Below are 5,611 nucleotides of genomic sequence, written 5' to 3'. Positions count from 1 at the left end.
AACTTTGCCAGCTTGAATAAAAGGTCAACAAACCTTTGACAGTTCCTGCAATGTTTCTGTGTAGCCCTGTCCTGAAACTTGCTCTGTAGACTGGCCTTGGAAATCCACCCGCTTCTGCTGAAACTAAAGCTGTGTTCTGTGTCTATGAAATTTATCAATTAGTTTCACCAATTAGTGAACCTTTGACTGGGCTCAAGTGACCTTCCTTAGTCTTAAAATATATCACCAGTTTTCACTTTACATGGAAATTCAGTTACTCTTGAATGCCAAAGAACCAAGGATGAAATCAAAAGAGAAATTATTTCCTCAAATAAAGACAATAAATAACGCAACAGAGCAAAGCAACACATAGAAAGGCAAAATGAAAAAAAATAAGCAGAGCATGAAATGGAATTCTAACATCTTAAAAAATAGAAAAGGAAATCTGCCTGGAACCATACCCAAAGTAGAAAACCCATGAAGAACTACATTCAGTCAACTCACTTTTCTTATCAGTGGTACCAGGAAAACAACATGTACAGGGGAACAGAAACCAGAGTCCCCTGGGTAAGTGTGAAAACTCACTTTAAGAACTTGAATTTGCTGTCTTAAAAAAAACCAAACAAAAAGCCAGGCGGTGGTGGCGCATGCCTGTAATCCCAGCACTCTGGGAAGCAGAGGCAGGCGGACTTCTGAGTTTGAGGCTAGCCCAGTCTACACTACAGATTGAGTTCCAGGACAGCCAGGGCTATACAGAGAAACCCTGCCTCAAAGAAACCAAATCCAAAAAACAAAACCCCTTGAATTTAATGATAAATTAGATAAGGAATGGGCTGACATGCTTGAGTGTTTGGGAGGCAGGAGGATCACTGGAGATGGCTCAACAGCTAAGAGTACTGGCGAGTCTTCCAAAGGCAGAGTTCAAATCCCAGCAACATGGTGGCTCACAACCACCTCTAATGAGATTGGATGCTTGCTCTCTACTGGGGTGTCTGAAGACAGCTACAATGCACCTACATATAAATCTTTAGGAAAGAAATGTTACCACAAAGCAACAGCATATATACTAGATTCTATTTATCCTAAGCCACTGACACTACTGTGAAAAGACTGGCAAAAAACCCTGAAGTCAGGCAACTTTATTCTAAGGGTAGGAATGGTGGACTTTTCTTTAATCTCTACAGCTGAGTTAGTTATCAGGACAATTTGTAGAGTCTCAAAAAAATATCTGACCCATAAACAAAGGAAAATGGAAGTATGCAGCAGTTAAGAATTTAGAAAGTGGATGGGGGTGGTGGTACACGCCTTTAATCCCCACCCTGGGGAGGCAGAGGCAAGCAGATTTCTGAGTTTGAGGCCAGCCTGGTCTACAGACTGAGTTCCAGGACATCCAGGGACATATAGAAAAACCCTGTTGAGAAAAAAAAAAGGACCAGGTAGGGAGAGCTGTATTTGCAACTGGATTATTTATTGCAGCACTCCCAAGCAACCACTGCCAGATGTATAAGGAAATTGCTCATGACCAATTTTACAATCACAAAGGCAACTTTACACTCATAATTGCATTGACTGCTCAGTCTACACAGCTGTGTCAGCTCACCACAACCTTCAGAGAATAAAACACTGTCAATGGATTGGCAAAACAATCCATTTTTACATACAGCCACAAAAAAATGACCAAAAATGAACTCTGCAGGCCATACCAGATGCTGTCCCGATCACTAGACAAATCAACAGGGATGGCCAGTCAGGGCCATGGAGAACCTATCTCAAACATCCCAGGACTAATACTGTGTTTGCATTTTCTTCTCGTCTGCCTTTTCTGGATGTTTACCACATCTAGTTTTCATTCTCAAGCCGTGTGTCACTGGTCCTAAAAATAAAAAACAGAGAAGCACAGGCATTATGTTACTTGCAAAAATTAAAACAGACACAACACTCCTTCATAATGGTCCATCTCAGAAGCCAGATCCGTAATTGTGTTTTTTCAACAGGAATTCAGGTTCGGGATAGGATCATCATAGACTAGACCAACATTAAGCTAAGCAGAAAACAAAAGAGCAGCACTCACATGCACTCCTGCATAGGTTCTTTACAGGTCACGGGTATCCCCAGGGGTCGGCATTCCCTGCTGGTAGAAAGTATCGTGACACACTATTATTAATATGAACTAAAGACTAAACAAACAAGACTACTTCACTTATTCACAATGGTCTTCCCTCAGAAGCTGTATCTGTCTTCAGGTCATCAACTTCGGGATATAGTTCATCACTGTTCAGACCAGATAGATGTCTTACAGCTGTTTAATGGATTTGTACACTGTACTCACTACAACCATTCCAACTTAAAAAGGTGAGAGTAGAGAAGCTACAGTGCATTCTTTCAGAATACAATTATGGGAAGCTGATTCTTATTCCACAATAGTAAAAATGCATGTTAAAAAAAAACTAGATTCCATACACACCTTTTAAAAGGGTCACGTTTTAAGCAAGTTTCTCTCTTTTATGAATTCTCTTAGATGCTTTGGGTTCCTCTCCATCTATTAAAAGAAATTTTAAGCATTACACACCAGTTCCTATTTCTTCAAGTCAACAGTATACTTAATATAAGCTGCATCGCCCTTACCTCGGTTTCTTGAGACTGCTTTGAAGACGGTAAGAACAATGGCACCATTGTCCCTGTGAATGTGTAAATAATCGGATGTTTCTTTAGGTGACGCCGGTACCTTCCAAACAGCATAAAAGGCCTAGCAAATTTTTCTACAAACTCTGCTGTATAAGCCACCCAAGCTGGGACTAAGGAACTAGAACGCATGCGGCCTTCAGACAGGCCGCTCAGTACCAAACTCCCCGGGCCTAGGCTCCAATCCTGAAATATTCACTGCTGCGCATTTCTCCGAGGAAGTTTACCCTAAGCTCAAGTCTCAGAAGCCTCCGAATTCTCTTTGTGCCCCTATATTTCACGATTTCACTTGCTAATCCGACTGTGTAACTCAACTCACCTACAAGACAAAGAAAAGCCTTACGTCCCGACGTAAAAGAAAGAGCCGCGGTCCCCGCAGCTCCTTTTATAGCTTCCTTTGCGCGAGAGCGAGGCTGCCCCTCCCTCTCGCACCCATTGGACCCGAGAGAACGTGGGGGCGTGGCTTCCATGAAGCGACGCAAGGGAGCGCGCGCCTAGGCCCTCCTTTTTTTTTTTTCAAGCTATTCTGGGGCGTGGTGCGCGCCGCCGGCCTGCCGCGTGCCAGTCGGTTTTTGTGCGCGCTCCCGTTGGCTCGCCGCCACCTGACTCTTCTGAGTCTGGAGTCTGGCGGCCCGCTCAGCTCGACGTGGCGTGGGAGTGGCGCCAGAATTCAAACGAACAGCCGCAATTGGAGGCGAGGTCACCGCCTGCTTCGAGCCTAGTCGGCACGGACAGTCGGCGGCAGGGAGAGGCCTTCACTTCACCTTGCAGGCGTCTTTGCGCGCCGCTGGTGGAGAAGCTTGGGTGGCCCGGTGGCCAGCGCTGCGCTGTGTATCCAGCCCGGCCTCTGAAGGGACCTTGGAGTACAGAACTATGCGAATGAAAATCGAAAGGCTCTCCGTTTATCCATCGTGCATTCTGGGGGTGCCGCTGATCTGCAGAGGGCCACGCTATCGCGTGCACGCTGTCCAACTCCTGCTTGGGCGCCCAGCCAGGTTCAACGCCCCCCTCCCCCGCCCCCCACACTACCCGTACCAGAAACTAGTGACAGTTATACTGTCACAACCCTGAGAAGTTAAACATTCCGTTTCACAGAGGAGGAAGGAGGTCAAAAACCGCCAGTTGGCCTTAGGTCATATAGCTATCCTTTGCTATTTTTAAGTTTTTCCCTACTAAATTATCTGTAGAAAAAAAATTAAGATTTCAAACGTCAAATATGTAATACAAAGTAATTTGAATGTATGGATACATATACTACATTTGGCTATTTTAGCATTTTGGAAACTTGGGTCTTATTTTGTAGCATTTTCCACTAAGATTATGTGTGTTATTTGCTGTCAGTTTACACTGACAGTTCTCTGATCACCATACTTGCACTGTGGCATGCATGCCCTCACATCATGCACATGTGTAATAGTAATGCTAATAAATGAATAAAAGTCATGGGGGTGGGCTGGAGAGATGGCTCAGCGGTTAAGAGCACTGACTGCTCTTCTGAAGGTCCTGAGTTCAAATCCCAGCAACCATATGGTGGCTCACAACCATCTGTAATGAGATCTGACGCCCTCTTCTGGTGTTTCTGAAGACAGCTACAGTGTACTCATACAAAAAAAAGTCATTTGGGCAAGAGATTGTGAGGAACAGCACATCACATGTTTGCCATAGAAAGAAGGTAGGGAGTAGAATCACAGCACTCTGGGAGGCAGAGGCAGGTGGATTTCTGAGTTCAAGGCCAGCCTGGTCTACAGAGTGAGCTCCAGGACAGCCAGGGCTACACAGAGAAACCCTGTCTGGAAAAAAAAAAAAAAAACAAATCCAAAAAAAAAAAAAGTTTGCTACAGCATCTGATCTGGCTAAGTACTGTGCCTCTGGGCTACATTTCAAGTCTGTGGTATGTATTTGGCTCTTTTAAAATGTACATGTTCAGCTGGGCTGTGGTGGTGAATGCCTTTAATCCCAGCACTTGGGAGGCAGAGGCAGGTGGATTTCTGAGTTCGAGGCTAGCCTGATCTACAAAATGAGTTCTAGGACAGCCAGGGCTACACAGAGAAATCCTGTCTCGAAAAATCAAAAATAAATAAATAAATAAATATTAAAAAATTTAAAAAATATCCACATGTTCAGGTTTGCACATGCATGTGGAGGGTGAAGGGCAGCCTTAGGTGTTATCCTCATAAAGACCATTTATTTCCTTTGAGACAGGGTCTCTTACTGATCTGGAGCTCCTAACTGAAGCCAGACTGGCTGAACACAAGTCTAGGAGATCCTCCTGTCTCCACCTCCCAGCTCTGACATTATAAGAATGTGCCACAACTAACATCATTTTTATGTGGTTCTGGGAATCAATCTTGGGTCCCTGGGCTTGCAAAGCAAATGCTTTATTGAGCCATACCCACAGCCACAGTATTAGGTTTTTAAGATTAATTATTAGATGGATGTCATCTTCAAAATGATTTTATCACACATAAGAGAATTTAGACCAGTGGTTCTCAACCAGTGAGTTGAGACACCATTGACAAACCTCTACATACAAAAAAATTTACATTATGACTCAGAACAGTAGCAAAATCATGAATTAGCAATGAAAATAATTTTATGGTTGGAGGATCACTACAACATGAGGAACTGTAATAAAAGGTTGCAAAAATCGGAAGGGTGAGAACCACTGATTTAGATGATCAACCTTTGTAAAGAGAAAAGAATCATTTTGGGTCATGGTTTGAAGGCTCTAGCGCATAACTGATTGCTGCATTGCGCTGGGCCAATGGTAAGGCTGGGGATTATGTTGGAAGTGCATTACAGAGCAAAAGGATTCACCTCATGGCCAGGAAATGAAATAGAAGAGAAAGAAACTAGAGCCCCAGACTCTCTTAAGAGTGCCCCTCCACTGACCTGAAGGCCTGGTCGGCTGCTTCTTAAAGTTTCTGCCATGGGCTGGGAAATGTTCATT

The 5,611-nt window shown here is 43.9% G+C and overlaps 1 long non-coding RNA gene and 1 other non-coding gene across 3 annotated transcripts; both read right to left on the bottom strand.

The window, feature by feature from the left end:
- Window positions 1-1,426: 1,426 nt before the first annotated feature.
- On the bottom strand, window positions 1,427-3,067 carry LOC127688744 (uncharacterized). Of its 2 annotated transcripts, none has more exons than XR_007978745.1 (5): window positions 2,981-3,067; window positions 2,605-2,657; window positions 2,444-2,518; window positions 2,051-2,110; window positions 1,427-1,852 (listed from the first exon to the last, which is right to left on the bottom strand). It is a non-coding gene; the product is annotated as an uncharacterized LOC127688744 (long non-coding RNA). The 2 variants fall into 2 exon arrangements; XR_007978746.1 differs by having other exon boundaries at window positions 2,051-2,107.
- LOC127690285 (small nucleolar RNA SNORD50) lies at window positions 1,935-2,006 on the bottom strand. The gene has a single exon (XR_007979014.1). It is a non-coding gene; the product is annotated as a small nucleolar RNA SNORD50 (small nucleolar RNA).
- Window positions 3,068-5,611: the final 2,544 nt, after the last annotated feature.

Source organism: Apodemus sylvaticus, chromosome 7, assembly GCF_947179515.1.
Source record: "Apodemus sylvaticus chromosome 7, mApoSyl1.1, whole genome shotgun sequence".
Classification (NCBI taxonomy): domain Eukaryota; kingdom Metazoa; phylum Chordata; class Mammalia; order Rodentia; family Muridae; genus Apodemus; species Apodemus sylvaticus.
Note: the sequence above shows the minus strand (reverse complement) of the source record. Positions and strands in the feature narration are given on the sequence as shown.